The following is a 20,382-nucleotide window of genomic DNA, read 5'->3' on the forward strand; positions in this document are numbered from 1 at the left end:
CAACAAAGTGGGTACAGATGGAACTTACTCATTGCAATAATAACCATATATGACAAACTGACAGCAAATATCATATTCAATGGTGAAAAGTTCAAATCTTTTCCTGTAATATCAGGAATAAGACAAGAATGCTCTCTATCCCCATTTTCACTCAATATAGTATTGGAAGTCCTAGCAATTAGGAAAGAAAAAGAAAGACATAAAAATTGGAAAAGAAAAAATAACACTGTCACTATTTGCAGATGACATGATACTATATACAGAAGACTCTACAAACTCCACCAAAAAATTGCTAGAACTAATAAACAATTTTAGTAAACTTGCAGGATACTAAATAAATATATAAAAATCCATTGTATTCCTATATACTAATAATGAACTATCATCAGGAGGAAAAATCAAGAAAGTAATCAAACTTATAATAGCATCAAAAAGAATAAAATATCTAGGAATAAATTTAACCAAGGAGGTGAAAGACCTGTACATTGAAAATTATAAGACTTTGAAAGAAATTGAGGAAGGCACAAACAAATGGAAAGGCATTCTATGCCATGGATGATATTGTTAAAATGTCCCTGCTACCCAAAACAGTCTACAGAGTCAATGCAATTCCTATCAAAGTACCAGTGATATTTTTCACAGAACTAGAGAAATAATTCTCAAATTTGTATGGAAACACAAAACAAAACAAAATTGGAAAAGGTGAAATGGGAAGCACAAGCGTAAGAGGACAAAGGGGAAGAGAGCAGATCATATATTTATAAAACTATTGACTGTTTAAGATAATGAAGAAAGGAGAATACAAGACTGCAGAAGAAAAGTTGCTCAGATTTCTTAGATTAAGTAACTTCAGTCAACTGCGAATCACATAAGCATGTTGAGATCACCTTTCCTCAAGGGTGTGATACTCAGAAGTGGACTTTAACACTAAATAAGAGCACATAGGTGAGACACTGTGGGACATGGAAATGACACCACAGGTAACCAGTTTGGATCTTTTCTCTCTGTACACTCAGACTTAAATTTGATGAAAATGGCAGTTTGCTTGATTCTCCACTATGATCTCATTTTTGAGCCACAATGGCGCTTTTTGGAATGACTACCATAGGCTTCCCTCTGTCATATTATCAGATAAGATTAATTTGCTTAAAGGAAGAGACTTAAAAATATTGATTTTGGGAAATCTTGTGAAGTCTACGACATTTCTCAGTTTAGCAAGATCAATTTTTATTCCAAAGTTTCTAAAGAAAACCTCTTAACACTTTACATATTTTAAATAGATCATTTACATTCTGGTACTTAATGACATCTTTGTTTTAAATTTAGTTCTCTAATGTCTCCAAAATCATTGGACTCATAAGAAAGAGCACCAATCACTCTTCAGGGTTTGTTTAAATGGCCTTAAATCCATCAGATAATCCAACAGTCCTGATAATGAGTAAGGTGCAATGGCCCCAAGGTGTGCCTGGGCCCTTGCTTAGAGCCCTGTAGAGTAACCTGTGCCTTTTGTGTTTTTCCAAGCAAGAGAGAGGTTAAGAGGCTACTAGTATCTGGCCTCTGGGATGATTTGAAACCTATGGTACAAATACTGAATACAAACAACTAAGAAATCATTAGGCCACTTGTTTAAGCAATAGAAGAATAGGGGACAGTGGTGTTAAGTAATGGATTTGATATTCAGAGTTGGACTTCTTCGAGGCTCCGGGCCTTCACCTGTACAGCTCTCCATGGGCCTCTGCATGCCCACCCCATCATTCTTCTCTACCCACAACCAGGGCATCCCTGAAGCAGGGCTCTCCTTCCAGATTTCTGAACCGCACAAGTTACATGAGGGACAACAGTTCTATCCCTACAAGGATGACCTGGTTGTGATTTTGATTTACTTAATCTACATCCAGGGTTTGTACTGCCTAGAAGAGGTAAACCAGCACTACTTAGTGTCCATGTGATTGTGGATGTCATTGGATGCCCTGGGGACTCAGTTGTTTGTTCTTTACTTTCTGTGAAATAGGGTGATTGGGAGGACTTGATGACATCACGTGTGAAAGGGCTTTATAAGTTGTAACATGCTATATCAAGAGGTCAATGTCAGGCCCATCTCTAAGTTGTGTGGGGTCTGAGGCAAGAGCACTAATAAAGACCACCTACCACAAGTCTCAATCTTTAAACGTTATGAAATTCTTAAGCAAAAAGTTTAATCTTTCTCCCTTCATAAATAACTGGAAGGGGTGGTTTAAATTTAGAGGTTTTGCACTCCTTGGAGTTCTGTGCTGGAACATGATTCCTTCCCACACCTCTCCTCTTTTCTTCCTGCCCTGCCCCTGTCCTGCCACAAAGGACATGATGTGGACAACTTAGCTCACTGGTTCAAGCTCCCTCGACCTCCCCTCCAAGCAGCTGCTTCTTAGCTCGCCCCAGGGCCGAGGGGTGTGCCAGGACCCGGAGCGGGAACCAAGAGTGGTTCTGTTCATGACGCTTATGATGAATTATGGGGCTTCTCCTGTCCTTTTTTTCCTTTTCTTTTCTTTTCCCTTTATTTTCCTTCTCTTCTTTTTTCCTCTCTTCTCTTCTCCACTCCTCTCCTCTCTCCTTTCATTTTCTTTTTTCTCTACTTTTCTTTTCCCTTTCCTTTAATAGTAAGCTACATTTGCAAATGCCAAAAAGCCAGGGCCATCAGTCTGAATTCTAAGAAGTCAATTTATTGAGACAATTATCCTTATAACATTTTCCTAGCATAGGTGACCATACACCAAAAATATTTAATGGCTGAAGAATGAATTTTGTCTTTGTGACTTTATTTTTTTATATGTGTGAAATTCCAAAAACAAGTTCACATCCTGTGACCCTTTCCTTTTTTCCCCAGCTTGTTTCTGTTTCAAATGAGCTGCAGTTGAGTTAATACAATTGAGACTTGTTATAGTGAAAAATACTATGCACTGATGTGTGGGTAATAGTACTATTGCTATTAATTATTATGTTTAGTTAATAAAGTGCCCTGAAAATACACACAAGGTTTTGGGGATGTGATTTTAAATCTACATGGAGACTGCTTATTCCTTATCAAATATTTAAGTGGCTTCCTCTCATCTGTGTGATGGTTTAAGATCCAAAAGGTACAAGAAGGCATTAATGTAGGAAAGTATTGAACTGATTCAACTGAACCTTTGACAACTACAGAGGGAAGTCTCATCAGAGTTAGCAAGAGTGGGAGGCTGGTTTTCATCTGGAGTCACAACTTAGAAAATGAAAAAACCATTTGGAATTGCTGCTTTTAGATATTCTGCCTCAGTAATAGCGGTCCCCTGCTTACCTACATGGTATCCTAATGCTCACTATAAAAATAAGATCTATTTTGGAATAGCACAGAACATGACAGGATTTGCAAGGCCGTGTATAGAAGCCTGGTGGCAAATTCATAGCTATGACCCCACTGGATGGGCGTGGAGCACTGTCGGGTCTAAGAACGAGCATCAGGGAGCCATGCTCACCCAGGATTAGAGGGAATCTTAGGCGATAGCCACTGGATATCCAGTCAATGATTTTCAAAGGAAAAGGCTTGCGGTACCTCTCACCAAATACTGTCGTCTAGCCTCATGGGAGTCAGGAAATGCTGACATAAAACCAGAGACCATTTAAAGGGTTACCTACCCAGGATCGCCCCCTACTGATTGAATCTAGAAATTGACCAATGGAGCTTACACCATTAAGCTATTGGTTTTGATAATCTATTAATTCAATTCATCTTTTCTGTTCAGGACTTTGGGAACCAAGATGAACATTTTGATGCCACTGCTTTGCAACAGGTAACTTGTCACCAAGGACCTCTCATGACACCAATAATAATAGCAACTAATATTTAGAGAGTAATTATTGTGATGATCCCTTTTTTTTATTTCAAAATTTTTAATTCTGGTAAAATACATGTAACAAAATTCACCATCGACAGCATTAAGTACATTCCCATATTGTGCTCTGTCACCACCATTCATCCATAGAACTCTTCATCTTGCAAACCTCAAGTTCTGTATATAGTAAACCATAACTGCCCATTCCCCCCTCCCCTCAGCCCCTGGCAACCACCATTCGCCTTTCTAGGAAGTTGACTTCTTCAGGAACCTCATATAATTGGAATCATACAGTATTTGTCCTTTTGTGACTGGCTTATTTCACCCAGCCCAATGTCCTTCAGGTCCATGTACATTGTGTGCTGATGTAATCTACAAAATTCTTAGTAAGGCCTTTGGACTTCTACAAGACTCAGAATGTAGATTTGAACTGGTCTTCTATAGACCCATCTATTTTACACTTATTAATGAAGAGAAAGAAAAGGGTGACAAGTTGGCTGACTTCTAGAAGGCAATAAAACAGAGTTCTGGGGGTTCTGAGTTTGAGGTCCAAGGGTAAAAAAGGATTCCCCAAATCGGCCTCAAGAAAAGGAAATGATTACCTCATCTGTGCAAGAATTCAGGGCTCTGGTCCAGGTCTGGTACAATGTAGTGAATGACGCACACCGAGCAGCAGAGATGTTTGTCCTTTACCAAAGCCCATGGCTGTTGGTTGCATCAGGGCCTGGAAGAGCTCCAGAGACAAGCTGGTCTCTGGCACCCATCCACCAGTTCACCCCCTCCTCCCCCACAACCTGGGGCTTTTGGACTGAATGTCCAAGGAACCATCGTCATATTGGCTTGCAGTTTCCAGTTCTACAAATATGATCTCTCCCCAAGGCTTACCTTGATGTTGATTCCAAGTCTAGTATACGGGGCTGACGATGATGTAAGAGACAAATGCTTGAAAATTGAGCTTGGATCCTTTTTCAGGCTGTGGCAGAGCTGAGGGCAAGGCTTTGCTTTCAAAGTCTGAGGGACTAAGTGGATGGACGGTAAGAGAAGAAGTCAAACTAAATGCGTGCCTGATTCTCCAGGGTGTATCTCTGCAAACATGAATGCATGTGCTGCTGCAATGAACAGCATAGGCATCCTTTTCAAATCAGTGCTCAGTGCGAAATGTGGTTTCCCCAAATGCAAAATGTGGTCTAATAACCTTAGGTGCTGTGGTGAACCTTAGAAGGACCATAGTAACACACAAACAAGTTCACAAACTCTCACTATACATGAAATATTGAAACACTGAATTGTAAAATATTAAAATGCAATTCATTTAAATGATGTGAATGAAAATCATGGTACTGCATTTAAAATACTGAACTAGTTTTTACACTCTCCTTTTAAAATGATTATTATGGTGATAATTATAAAAGATGACCTTTTTGTGCACTTTATCATGCTCACTGAATCTTTGTCCAGATGTTGCTCTAACCCAGTGGTGCCCAGACTTTGACTTTCACAGACCAGTGATATTAAATATGAATAACAACAAGTATGACAAATACAATAATAAGAGGGGACTGACATAACATTTGGATCTTTAAAACTTTTATTTTTTAGCTGCATGAGTAGTAGCTAAACACATTCTCCTTATTAGCAAATGTTAAACAATATAGATAAAACAAAAGTCTGGTAACATCCATCTCTTCTCAATGTCTTCCACAAGGATAACCACTATTACCAGTTTGCTCTGCTTCCTTCCAGAACGTTCTCTATTTACATACATACATAGGTCCATATAAAAGTACATACTTTGGCTTATTTGGTTTACTTATATGGATAGCATCATACAGTATGCTTATTTTACTTAAGGTTATTTCTTCTCTTAATCTTGGTGATTTTCAAGGAAGCTCTATTTCATTCTTTTTTGACTGTTGTACCTAATTCCATAATGTGACTCTGTCATTGTTTATGTAACATTCCCCATTTCCTTTTCTACACCTCTTTTGGCCCATGTGTGGGTATGCTAGAGAAATAGCCTCACATACAGAGAAATAATACACCTTGCCATTTTTTCGAAGTAATGGTTTTCATAAAAGAAAATTTCCATTTATTCTCCCCATTACTTCCTAAAATACAAAAGGGCAATCACATACTTTAAGAGACAAAATTATAGAAAAAAAAAAAAAAGAAGACAGTCTTCTCCCAGAAAGGATAAATGGAATCCTTACCATGTTTTCACTGCAGATCAGTGAAAATGTCATCAGGGAAGAGCTCTGGTGCCAGAATCTGATTTGGAGAACCACAGCTCAAGTCTAACTTCAAAATCAAATGGGCTTTTCTTCCAGCGGGTAACTAACAAAGAAAACAACAAAGATGACTGTTGTCGGTCTTGGTTCATGGTGGCGGATTCCCCTAGTTCGCTGAGCTGCTTGCCTGCTCCAACCCCTGGCTCCCATAGCAGGAACCAAAGCAGAGCAGGTCAGCTCCGGGCCAGGCTGTGTACACGTGCCTAGGAGGGCTCGCTCACACCAGTGAGCTCTGTCCCTCCTTGTTCTCAAGAACTGTTGGTCTTTCATGTGGAGCTGCTTCCCAAATTGTGTTTGGTGATACTGGGAGTATGGCAGATGAGTGTTGAGGTGGCAAACAGGTAAACCTTCTTCATTATATGTAATATAATACATATGTGTGTGTATATATACAACATATACAATATTCAATATATAAATTCTTCAATACATAATAACTATACTTTCAGTATTCATTACAGAAGTAAACCAAAAGACATTTATTTTCTGTTTGAATTAAAGTGCTTTCATTTCCCTTAGGTAAATACGCAGAAGTGGAATTACTGGATGATATGGTAGTTTTATTTTTAATTTTATAAATGCATGGACAAGGTAAATGTGGTATATACATATATATACACACAGTGGGATAGATACTACTTAGCAACAAAAAAGAATGAAATCTTGCCACTTGCAACAATATGAATAGACCTAGAGGGTATCGTGTTAAGTGAAATAGTCAAACAGAAAAAGACAAATACCACATGATTTCACTTACATGTGGAATGTAAAAAAATGAACAAATGAACAAACCAACAAGCAAACTAAAACCCAGAAACAGATTTATAAATACAGAGAACTGGTGGCTGCCACAGGAGGAGGGGTTGGGCAAAATAGGTGAAGGGGATTAAAAGGTACAACTTCCAGATATAAAGGAAATAAATTATGGGGATGAAAAGTACAGCATTGAGTATAGACAATAATATTGTAATAAGTTTATAAGATAGCAAATAGTAACTACACTTAAATGGTGAGCATTTCATAATATATATAAATGCTACATCACTATGTTGTATACCTGAAATGAATATAATATTATATATCAACTATACTTCAATTAAAATTTATTTAAAAGATACCAAACATCAAATGCAAGAGATGGATTGATTGAAAGAAAAATATTTGCACTCTGATCTGCATGTACTGACAGAAAAATCACCAGGATTACAGTAAAGTAAGTACTGTATCATCCTGAGCAAATTCCTCCACCTTCTTGAATCCCAGTCTCTTCATCTTTCAAATGATCCCAGTAGCACCTACTTCACTGAAATGTCAGGAAGATCAGATGATGCACAACTTAGGATGTGAATAATAAAGGTCCGACTCCCCTTTTTCTACTTTCTTCTCTTCTTCCCCCAGGATTTCCTTCTCTAGGTCCTAATCCAGAATCTCATTCTGAGTTTGGAAAGTTTGTTAATCAGAAACTGACTAAGGTGTTAACTATGAACGACTGTGAATCCTGAAAACTAGTTAATCTTCTATATAGAAATGAATGAATGAATCTCTTAGTGATGGAATTTCAGGCCCACATATGAAATTTTTAAAGAGGGAGGGATTCCTAGAGACAGAAAAAAGACTACCATGTGGATTGTTAGGCCTGAATGGGTTGCAGAAGAATAAGTTAATTGCCATGTTCCAGTGAACAGTTGTCACTGCCTGTGGGCCAAGGTATTTACTTTCTGACCTATAAGGCCAAGATAAAAATCTATTGATCTGAAAAGAAATGTTTGTTGGAAAAAAATGACATCAGCCATAGCTACTCATCGAGGAATAATCTAGGGGAAGTGACAGTTCCTGGTTCAGTTTTGAAACTGGGTTTTATTTGCCAGTGGAATGGAATGTACAAAGAAGCCCAGTTTGTAGGAATCTCCCATGGGCCTCCCCAACATCCTTTGTGAAAATATAAGTTATACTTACGTGCACCCAGAGTGAGAGTGTGGTGCATTGTCTGGAAACAATTAGAGGTATTTTTCCATCTTGATCTGACAACCTCAGACATACAGGCAATTGTGGGTGAGGGGTGTTGGGGGGTGGTTTGAAGTCTAAATTCTACTGTTAACTATATAAACAGTTAAAATATGAAAACTAATTAAGTCAAATATGCCTGGAGCCCTAAAGGGTGGGCACTAATGGAACAGGGAGGCTTGGAGAGGTTTGAAAGTCACCAGGAAGAAAAATCTTGGCGCTCTGGAAAATCTTCCGTCGCTGCTAATGATTTTCCAAGGCCCTTCGGGAAAATAGTGTGACAATGAAGGGCTGTTCAGGGAAACACCTCAACTTCCATCAGAGGCGGCCTGGTGACCCGGGCGACTGGTGAGCTTGGCAGGACCCTGGCGTCAGTGTGGCCCCTGGGCTGTGGCTCCTGACCAGTCTGCACAGGGGACTCAAGAGAGAGAGAAAATGTGCCAGTCTCTTGGAAACTGCATTTGGATTATCAAAAGGGGAAATTATGCTGGTTTACCTATTGGTTTGTTTTGAAAGAAGGAAGGCTGGAGTGAAAAGAAAAGGTTAGAGAGGGGCCAGAGCCACTTGAAGAGGCGCTCAGGGAAAGCACAGACAGAGATAGGCAAAACCTGAGCCTCCCTTGGCAAGTTTTGGAAAAAACCTTTTATACTTTGCTTTAAAACTGAAGTTCTAGGCAAATGTTCCCACCTTTCCCGTGTTTGTCAGCAGAGTCCAAATTGCCAAGTGCTGTAAAGGACAATTGTGTCAACAGCACAGTCTTTGCATCTGCCAAATGGTAATCAGCAAAAAGGCCTCCCATTTGTGTAGAGACCTAACACTTCGCAGTGTGTTTTCACAGCCATGGTTTAGTGGGTCCTTATGGTAAACTTGTGGGGGAAGCAGGAAGGTGACACCCTTTCAAAGATGGGAAAGTGGCTCAGAGAGGTGGAGGGTCTTGCGCAGCAACGCAGTAGTGAGTGGTGGAGTGAGGATTCACACCTGGTCCTCCCACTGCCCGCATCCCAGTCCCTACACTACGTGTGGCTTTTGCTCTGCCCTCCAGCAAAGAGCCTGGCTCCTCAGTGAGCTCATGGGGTGGGGAGGCGAGACTGTGACTAACACCCCCAGCCTGTTAGAATACAGCTGTCCATTTCCTTTCCTGCCTTCCTTCCCCTTCCCCTGCATGTGTGTGCAGCCTCCAGATGGAAATGAGCAAGAGGAACATGCCTTCAGCAGAGGAGCAGAAGTGGAATACAAAAGCTACGGTGTGAGATGTCTAAGGTCCTAAAGCTCACACACTGGGTAAAGCAGCAATGTTTCAATACAGCTTCAGAATCAACTTTACAAAATATAAAATTCAACAGAAAATCTGTGCCTGCAGATTCGTCAGTAGATTGGGTCAGGAATGAGAAGACATCTAATTTTTCTTCACTAAGCATCACTTAAGAACTTAAGAGTTCTTGAGAAAATGCCCTCTTTAAAAATACCAGCTGTTTTTTCAAGGCTAGAATAAATTTTGTCTTTATTCAATAAGAAGCAAAGTAGCATTAAAGTCTAGAAATACTAATAACATTGATCCTATGCTGAAGCAGCTAGTCTTCTCTGAGAGGATGGAGTTATATTTAGTCAGGAAGTTTCTTAATTTTGATAAGAGATAAACCTTAGAGTTGATAATATTTGTACCTATGATTCATGGATCAGATTTATAATAAAACTCTGTCTTTCCCATCCAGATTCCAGAGCTGGCAGCAGTGCCCAGGCAGAGGACTGTGGAAAGGTGGGCACTGGTGAGCACAGCAGGCTTCCAAGAAGAGAAAAGCAGGAGTACCCAAGGCCCGGTAGGAAAGTTCAGGTGATTAATAGGACCTTTTGGCCCCTTATTATCCTTTATGCAAAACTTGAATTAATGTATCTAACCCATTTCCTCATCTCCTCAACAAATTTGGAGGAGAAAAGAAATTGGCCTGCAGAAAAGAAGTGAGAGTTGAGAGTTTGACAGCAGTGTAAAACCCATAAGATACAGACTTAAGAATTAGAGATACTTGTCATTCTGGGGCTATTTATGTAGGACAACTACTACTACCCATCTCATCAGGCTTTGAAGTCGATGTATCCTACTATCCTATATAAAATTTGGACTTTTAACGCAGGAGTCAAATTAGATTCAGCACATATTACTTGAGAAGACAGAAAATGCATAGTGTAACTGAAAGATTATTTTTATCCAAGTTATAATAAATCTGTCTGATTCTATTGCCTTTTAAAAATTTTGGTAAAAACGCGTAACAAATTTTTCCATCATAACCACTTCTAAGTGTATAGTTCAGTAGTGGTAAGTGTATTCACACTGTTGTGAAACAGATCTTCAGAATTTTTTCATCTTGCAAAACTGAAAGGCCCTAATCCATTAACAATAACTCCCCTCTCCCCACTCCCTCGTGACCACCATTCTACTTTCTGTCTCTATGAATTTGCCTACTCTAGGCACCTCATATAAGAGGAATCACACAGCATTTGTCTAGCTAGTATATGATTAGCTATTTCACTTAGCAGAATATCCTGGAGGTTCATCCACACTGTGGCATGTGACAGGATTTCCTTCCTTTTTAAGGTTGAATGATATTCCACTGTATGTGTACTCCACATTTGTTTATCCATTCATCTGCTGATGGACACTTGGGTTGCTTCCACCTCTTGGCTATAGTAAATAATGCTGCAATGAATATGGGTGCACAAATATCTCTTTGAGACCCTGCTTTTATTGGTTTTTAAAGAGTTAACTCCTGTGCTATTCAGAAAACATGACTATCAAAAGTAACTTTGAAATGAGCCCTTTTGAATTTAAACATTTTACAGAGAGCTGAGTTTTCTTCATAATAAATACTTTTGTGCAGTACCCTAATAGCTGGGTTTATGATATTCCAGGACTGGAAATCTTTATCTCTGTCTCTGAGAAAGGATCTCATTTCCAGCCAGGCTCAACATATTTTGTTCCCATCCAAAGGTTTCTGGTGGGGGCCCCTCATACTCTCCTTTCCACGTGCCTCTGCTTCCACCCTATGACCTTCTTTTCCCTAAACAGATATAAATCCTGACCTGTCCCGGGCCCACCCCCATCCTTACCTGGAGGGGACCACCACCACTTGCCTCACCTCATTGGTTATCATTATTATGTCATCCAGATCAATCACTGGGTACGCGCACTGCTGTAACTGTCGCTTTGATCATTAGTTACACTTTGTTAGTCCTCATCAGATCCAGGCCCCACTAATCGGAAACATCGGCCTTCCAAAAGCAAGGCACCCTGGTGACCAGGGGCAATTACCGCATTGTTTGGTTTTTAAATTAGTCCCTTCTTGGTACTCTGATCACCATCAGGAGGCTGGTGGTTCAGAACCCAGGGGGTGCCTGCTTTTCATGCCCCCGGCAGCTGGCCTGGGTTCACACACACCCTGTTGGTGGTTCCAAGTTGAGGGTGACCCCAGCAGGTCTGAAAAACACAGTTTGTGACCTAGAGGCTCAGCCTCCTCATAAAAGGGTCTTGCCGGACATCGCATTTACACATCAGACAACTCCCATCACAGCTTACTTTCCTCCGTGAGGAGCCACGGGGCCTTACCATCAGGACAGGGCTGTATAACAGCAGAGCCCTGAGCTCAGGGCTCTCTTCTGGCCTATATCCAGGAGGGTGCCAGTGCCAGAACGGGGGGTGAAGTGGGTGGACACAGATTTCTCTTGGGTTCCCACATAACTGAGTAGGAGCTCCAGCTTCCAGCTTAAATGTTTCAGGCTGGCCCTACAGAAAGGTATGAGAGGGTCATTTGGCAGGAAATTAAAGATAAATCTATGCCATCTTCTAGCACATAATTTTCCTTAATGTCAGTGTTACCCAAACTTCAGGCATTTATGTACTACTTCCATGATTTTTGCTATGCATAATCTTATCTTTTACTTTAAAAGAATCATTTAAAAGGAAACTATTTCATACTTTGAATGGAAAAACTTCCTGCCTTCTTTTCAGAAATGATATCTAAAAATGTAATTTAACCCAACTAACCCCCAGCCCTAGGGGTTAGCCCACAGATGGATACCCTCATCCCCTACTAGTCTGGCTGTGGTCCTGACTTGGGCTCCTGAATAGTACAAATTGGATTTGTCAGATTACTACTGCTAATGAGCACTTGTAGCTTACTCCTGTTGAGGATTTCTATTACATAGGCATAGTAAGGCCTTGTCTTGGAGGGATGATCTGATGGTTCAGTGACATGCCACATGGAAGAGGATGGGAGCTTTGGGGGCAGGGCACTTTCTTAACTTCTGTTGGCTCATACTGGGCAGGGTCTTATCTTCTCATGCCTAATGGGTGCCCGCTAAAGCTGACGTCCATTCTTCTCATTCTTTCTCTGCATACTCTGCCCACTCTCTCCCAGGACATGCAACAACTCTCCTACTTTCAGTGTCCAGAAGAGTGGCATTCTCCTGTAACAAAGATTTTACTTCCAAGATGCTCACTTGGAGACCTTCAGAATATGTCCCAGCACAGCCCAAGTTTGCTTTCTTAGATTTCACTTGGTACAAATGTGGCCAAAATAAAAGCATGCTTAAGCTACCTTTGGTGATCTCTTGGGTGGAGGGATTTAAGTTTCTAAGAGAAAATCTCATAGGAAGTATGTAAGAAGAAATGCATGTAGCTCCTACTTTTCCCTCTTCCCTCTCAGAAGCTGCAGTTACCAGGAGGGACATAGCTCAAGCATGCCCTTTGATTTAAGGTAAAAAGGGGATATTTTGGCTTTCAGTAAGGCAGAATATATCTTAATGTAGTAATTGAATTTAGTTCTATTTAGTCTAGTTTGATGGGGGTAGATCCAGAGTTGGGAGGGAAGAATTGACATCGTTTAATACTTAACAGATGGATAGAAAACAAAAAGGTTAGGAGATAAGAAAGTCAGAAGGTTACCAGCTGCTGTGGGTATACAGTAAAATAGAATTTATTTGAACAGTTAAGCTTATGTTTATTAATACATGTCTCTCTATTATGTTTTAGATTTACAAATTATTCAGAGGAGAGCTTTCTTTTTGGCTAAATCATGAGTGGATTTCTGTGTTCTAAAAAGGCATCTTTGTGTTTCATGTGAGCTGTACCTTAAGCAAGATACTTCTACTCTTGCATGGTAGAGAATTGGTAGTAGTAATTTTTTGGCGTGTTAAGTCTATGAAGCAGGAGTCATTGCTTCCTATTCTTAAATTTGGGTGTCTGAGGATCATTAAATGGTAGGAGGGTAGTAAACCCCTCCACATGTGCATCACATGCCATGTCACAGGACATGACTTTCCACTTCCAAGAGAGCATATCAGGCAAAGGCCACCTCTACCCTTTGATAAGGGTAAGTTCACCACTGAAAGTGGAGGGAATGACTCCACTGAAAGCTTCCTAATAGAAGCTTCTTGGCACTAATTCTTCTTGCATTTGTCTTAGATCTAATGTGGTGTCAGTCAATGTGACTGCAGGCATTGAGGGATGATGTGAGCCTGACAAGAGCATTTGGAACCTTCACAGAGTCTGAGGCAGTGACTTCCTCAGGGATGTTGGTCAGTGCTTAACCTAGTCTCCCCAACTTCCTGGTGGAGAATCAGTTGCTTAACTATTTAGCAGGGGTCCTTTAAAAAGCAGTGAATTAGTTATTGCCTGAAAATCAGTTTGAAAATATACTATTATGGTTAAATTGAGGAAGGTTACTTTTATGCACACCTTCTGTAAAAACCATTAGATGGTTCTTTGGGTCAAAAGGACAATGCATTAGGATAAATAAGTAGGAAATAAGAGAAGTTATCGAATAGAAAGTAGAACACTTGACAGGAACTCCACGTGTGGTAGGATGGATTGGTTCTAGGGTTACATGGGATTGCCAAAGGAAAATAGATTTGAGGGAAGAGCAGTAGGGGGGGGGGAAAGATGGGCAGGCTATTGATGGGAACCTGGCTAAACAATTGAAGCTCCAGGAACATAAATATAAAACCAAGCATGGTATTGCCTTAAAGGACCAGCTCTTTCTATCTTAGAAGTAAGTCATACCCAATTAATGATTATTTGTTGTACATCTGCTATGAATTTATTACTGTTAGGGTTTTGAGAAAAACCTAAGGGTGAGAAATAGGAGTCCCAGACTTCAAGGAATTTTTAAACTCATTGGGGAACCAAGGGTTACATACAGTAAGAAACTCTAGAAGACTAATATAATCAAACAATGTAATCAAGGGCAAATACTGGTTTATGGGGAAAGATGCACCAATGAAGTCAAGGGTTCTTATTAATAGAAAGTTTGGGGTAATTGCCAAAGAATTTATCACAAGGTGGTGTTAGATAGAAGTCTTCAAGGGTTTTATTGCTCACCAATTTTAGATGGCAAATTCTTCCACTTTAAGCCATTTGTTTCACACCACTACTATTTTTTAACTCTTTCTTTGCAGATTCTTCTACTAGTTCCCCCTTAAATGTTGGTATTTACATCTTGTACTTGACCATCCTCCTTTTCTACTCACAGAACCAAACATTTTCAATAGGATGGGTTAAAAACTCAAATAGAGCAGGGAATGGAAAGGTAACATAAAAATATGAGTCCAGTTAGATAGGATACAATAGGGAGTCATGGGGCTTGTGGAATGCCTGCCTAAAAGCATTCAAAATTAAGTTTAAATATATATATATATATATATATATATATATACATACTGCTCTTGCTCAACAAATCACCTCTTTTAGCTGGATTTGGATTGCCAATGGGTGTTCTATGACCTAACTACTGACTTCTAAACATTTAGAACCTGAGCTCTTTGTTTTACACCCAAGCTCTTCTGAGTTTCAGATTGATTTTTTGAGCATCTAGTAGTCATCAGCTCGGAAGCCCCCAGATACCTTAAATCAGGGGTTGGTAAAGTACAGCCTGCTGGCCAAATCCAACCCACTCTCCTGCTCCATTCTAATAGAACATCATGTTCCTTTACAAATTGTCTGTGGCTGCCTTTAGTCTTCAGAGGCAGAATTGAGTAATTGGGACAAAGACCACATGGCCAACAAAGCCTAAAATATTTACCATCTGATCCTTTATAGAAAAAGTTCTCCAAACCCTGCTTTAAACCGACATATTCCTAAGTGGACTCATCTTCTTCACCCCCAGACCAACCATGCATTTGATGTGGTCCCTTCCTCTACCTCACCTCTCTCTCTGATCCTAGACCTGCCCCGACACCTGGCATTGCTCATGCCTCTCCCCACCTCTACAATTCTGCCACCACACACCTGGCCAAGCCCTCCCCACTTCTCACCCATCTTAGGTTCTGGGACCTCTACATGAGCATCAGATTTATGTTTTTATAAAAACAAATCTGTTCATGTCATTTTCCTACCTAGAATCCTTCAGTGATACCCTGTTTCCTCCTGGATAAAATACTTCTTTCCAATGATGCAATCCTCTTTCTCATTTATATTTCCCCCTACATGTTTAGCTTCAGCTCCTTCCAGTCTCTCATTTGCTCTCTAAAGTCCTTCTTACTAATGTATTTGTCATTGTCTTGAAAGAATCATTTTCCCCTTCATGTGCTCTGAGATGCACACATGGTTCTCCTTTTATCTCTTGGTTTTATATCTAAGGAACTTAATTGTCAAAATTCAGCTGCAGCATTATTTCCTGAGTAGCACTGTCTCATCCCTGATCTCTCCTCTCTCAACCCTGCACCCCCAACCTCAGAGTTGAGCTACCTTCTTCACATCCTGTAATGTATTAATGTCTGTTAGAATACATCTCAAATTATACTTAGTTCTAATTACATTTAGTTTTTTTCTGTGCTTCAGGTATGAATGTGCTGAAGGATCCTGTCTTATATATATATATTTCTATCCCTAGCAGCTATCACAATGCTTGCCAAAGATTAGGGGCTCAACAAATGTTCAGGGCATTCCTGAAGCTGATTATAAGTCAACAGGCCTTTAACAAACAAGGACTAAAACATCCCTAACTCCACACCTGATCATCTACATTTGCTCTCTTACAACACCAAACTATGTTTTCTGCCTTTATCTTGCATCTACCTACCACTTCAGCATTTTATTTAAAAAAATATTAACAATAATAATAAAGGGAGAAATGTGGGATTCACATATAAATCAAGTATAAAAATCAAATGAATATTCATATTTGACCTGATTGTTTATAGTTCATAATGAGTGATCAAAACCGAAAGTTTTTGTGATGACTGCCCTTGTATTGTTCACCAGGTAAGAACTTACTCACTAGGTAAGAATTTGTTCACCATGTAAGAACTTGTTCGTTATGCTTCAGAAGATTGGAGACTGACTAGAATTAGGCTGGGGGTGGATTATTGATTGTGCATTGAGCATTGACTCCCCTACACAGAATTTTGTTGTTGTTAACAACCATTTGATCAATAAATATGAGAGATGCCCTCTCAAAAAAAAAAAAAGAAAGGATGTAGGGAAAATGAAAGATCTTATGACTAGGATCCTCACCTGATCCTAAACTACTTCATGATGTAACTGTCCTACTGATAGGCTGATGCTTACACACCTGTTGACAATGAGCCATTATTGTTGGTGTTACTATATAAAGAGCTCCACCCAGTGCTCTGCCCAGAGACAGAGACAAGCTTGCTGCATGCAGACTGCCTCAGAGGCAGACGTCATTACAGCACTCGATCTGCCACTGTGACAATAAAGCTTGGTATAAACCCTTTACCCCTAAAAAAAAAAAAAATCCCTAACTGATACACAGAACATTTGCTGGAGGACCACAAACCGTGGGCGGGCCTAAGTTATAAATACAAGTCTATGATTGATTAAATAATGGGTTAATTCAAGATCCAAGACACCTTTTGAAATGCAAATCACATCATGTTATTTTCACCCTTAAAACTTTCCATGGTTTCCACTTCATTTGGAAAAACACTCAAAATCTTTGAGGTGACTGACATCAAACTTGATTCAGCAGCCCAGCCCTTTACCACTCTTCTGTCTCATCACATTCTAGGCACTGACCTTTCTCCAGTTTTTCAAAAGCACCACTCTTTCCTGTTTTGGGGGTCTTCATACGTGCTTTCCGTTTTCCAGGAAGACTTCCCTACTCTCCCTGTGGCCAAATCCTATTCATCCTGCCTGTCGCAGTCTTAGGAGCTTCTCTGACCTAGAGTTCTCTTCTCATAGTGCCCAGTCTTTTCATTAAAGCTCTCACAACATTTCATAATAGTATGTTTGTTTCCGTCAGTCTTCCATGTAGATGGAAAGCTCACAGGGTGTAGACCAAATTGGTTTTGCTCGCTATTGGCATTGCCTGGCACTTCATGTACTGGGTTCTCCATAAGGGTTTTCCAAATAAACCAATAAATGAAAAAGGAGACAGTCTGGATGTTTTTCAATAAAGAGGTGGTTGGATATGTCAGCAGTATGTAGACAGATTGGAATGAAGAGTATCAGGAGTAGAGGGAGAGACATTAGGAAGCCTTTGCTTCTGTGTGTGGCAAAAGTATTTCAGAACAACTGTGATGGAGTGGAGATGGGAAGAGGCAAAATTATCACCCTTCTCACACTGTATTCTTTTCTACCAGGAAAACTCGAGAAAAACCTCTACTGATGAATAAAAAAGTTGAATGAGTTGGCCATTTAAAAAAATATGTGTACTATATAATAGCTTTCCTACATAATAATAACTAGTTTAAAAAGATGCAATGGAAAAAATATTCCATTTAAAATAGAAAACAAAAAATTAAAAATTATGAAAAATATACATAATACATACATGAAAGACCTTAAAAAATCGTAAGTTATAAAGAAGACTTCAATACATTTTCACAATACCAAATTCTTTCGTGAAAATCCTCAATCTTATTAAAGGTAAATCATACCTATATTAATGTATAAATGTAAGGCAATTATTTTTAAGTGCTCAGTGCATTTTTACAAAATTTGATAAAGATAATTTTAAAGTTCTCCTGGATGGATAAATGTTTGAGAATTAAAAAAAGAAAAAGAAGCAGAGAGGAAGAGCTGTCATTCTAAATATTAACAATTTCAATCTGTAATAAAGCAATACTGTGCAGTAAGCAGTGCAAGAATAGTCAAAGAAATTCCTGAACCAAACAAAAATCCAGAAATGGACCTAAGTAAATTTTTTTTTCTTTTTTCTTGAGAGGGCATCTCTCATATTTATTGATCATATGGTTGTTAACAACAATAAAATTCTGTATAGGGGACTCAATGCACAATCATTAATCAACCCCAAGCCTAATTCTCAACAGTCTCCAATCTGAAGCATAATGAACAAGTTTTTACATGGTGAACAAGTTCTTACATAGTGAATAAGTTCTTACATGGTGAACACTGCAAGGGCAGTCATCACAGAAACTTTCGGTTTTGATCACGCATCATGAACTATAAACAATCAGGTCAATTATGATTATTCGTTTGATTTTTATACTTGATTTATATGTGAATCCCACATTTCTCCCTTATTATTATTATTATTATTATTATTTTTAATAAAATGCTTAAGTGGTAGGTAGATGCAAGATAAAGGTAGAAAACATAGTTTAGTGCTATAAGAGGGCAAATGTAGATGATCAGGTGTGTGCCTATAGACTAAGTAGTAATACAAGCTAGACAAGGGTAAGAAAACATCCACGGATGCAGAAGATTTCTCTCAAAACAGCGGGGGTGAGGTTCTAAGCCTCACCTCTGTTGATGCCCAATTTCTTACCTGATGGCCCCCCTGCGACTGTGCCTGTCTTAGATTGTTCCTCCCTTGAGGAATTTTCCCTGTCTCTGGCTAACCAGTCATCTTCCGGGCCATACAGGGAAAGGTAAAGGACCTAAGTAAATTTTTGTAAAATTTTTCAAAGTTTTTAATATGATAATCAAGATACTTCAAATCACTGAGGTAAGGATAAATTATTCAATAAACAATTTTGAAACATTGAAAAAATAGTGAAAAAATTGAAATTATATCTCTACCTATATCAAAAATTATTTTAAAGGTATTTTAAAATACAAAATCTATTATATACGATATATGCTATAATATTATATAATATATATAAATGAAACCATAAAGATATTATGATAGAATATTCATATGACCTTCATGGGGAAAAGTACCTTCCATAATGACACTAAAGACAGAAATCTCAAAGGAAAAGACTGCTATAACAAACTACATAACCATTTAAAATTTCTTTGTTAGAAAACAATAAAATTAAAAGTTAAGTGGTAATCTAGAAAAATATTTGCAACATTTATAATAGATGAAGTTTAATACTGTAATAGAGTTCTTAAAAATCAAAATTTTTAAATGGCTAACTTTCTCAAAAATGGATAAGAATAAGCAATTAATATGTATATATATATATGTACATGTGCAGGAAAAATATATAGATGTTTTGAAGTACAGGAAAAGGTTTAATTTCACTAGTCATCAAAAAATGCAAGTGATAATAATTTTCAATAGCAAGATATAATTTTCACCCACCTACCTTACAAAATCAACATTAAATAATAAATGAACAACTATTAATATCCACTCTGCTGCGAGTGACATAATTGCCGAAACTTCCCTAGAGGATAGTACATGTCCAAAGTCTTAAAAATATATAAAAATATGTCTTTTGCATCATAAATCCCATTCTAGAAAACTCTCCTCCCCACAGTAAAACTATATAATGAAATCATTTGTAACTTCACTTATGGATCACATATTTATTGAGCAGTTCCAGATACTTAAACTAAGGGGTGAGACAAAGGTATGAACAAGACAGATGGAGCTTGGGTTCTCATAGGAAAAATACACAGTAAATAAGGAATCAAATAAATAAATACAGCAATTAAGGATTGATGAACATGCTATGAAGAAAAGAAGCCTAGGAGCTGTGTCAGTACAAACACACTTTCCAACAATCACTTCCTTTTTCATCCTCAGACACAAATTACCTCTCTTTCCCCTCTTCCAGCCCCAGCCTCTCTTCAACAAGCATAATTAGATTTTTCTCTCTCAGTGCTGCTTTGCTTTCCTACAGCCTTATAGGTTAAGATATTAAATGTTTTTTTAATAAGCTGTGGACACAAAGATTTGAGTGCAGATGTTTACAGAAACTTGATTCACAAATTCCCCAAACTGGAAACAAGCCACATGTCCATCAATAGACAAATGAGTGATGGTATATGCATACAGTGGGACTGTACTCACCAGTATAAAGACGCTGATATG

General features: G+C 38.8%; 1 long non-coding RNA gene across 2 annotated transcripts in view; it reads left to right on the plus strand.

Moving 5' to 3' along the window:
• The window catches only part of LOC108386156 (uncharacterized), a 48,971-nt gene that overhangs the window by 10,780 nt on the left and 17,809 nt on the right, over nucleotides 1-20,382 (plus strand). Inside the window, exons 2-5 of one of the 2 annotated variants that reach the window (XR_012120930.1) lie at nucleotides 3,756-3,803; nucleotides 7,248-7,346; nucleotides 9,312-9,418; nucleotides 9,850-9,968. This is a non-coding gene — a long non-coding RNA (uncharacterized lncRNA). The remainder of the gene's footprint in view (nucleotides 1-3,755; nucleotides 3,804-7,247; nucleotides 7,347-9,311; nucleotides 9,419-9,849; nucleotides 9,969-20,382) is intronic. The other variant, XR_005062345.2, reaches the window with a different exon arrangement.

Source organism: Manis javanica, chromosome 1, assembly GCF_040802235.1.
Source record: "Manis javanica isolate MJ-LG chromosome 1, MJ_LKY, whole genome shotgun sequence".
Taxonomy (NCBI): domain Eukaryota; kingdom Metazoa; phylum Chordata; class Mammalia; order Pholidota; family Manidae; genus Manis; species Manis javanica.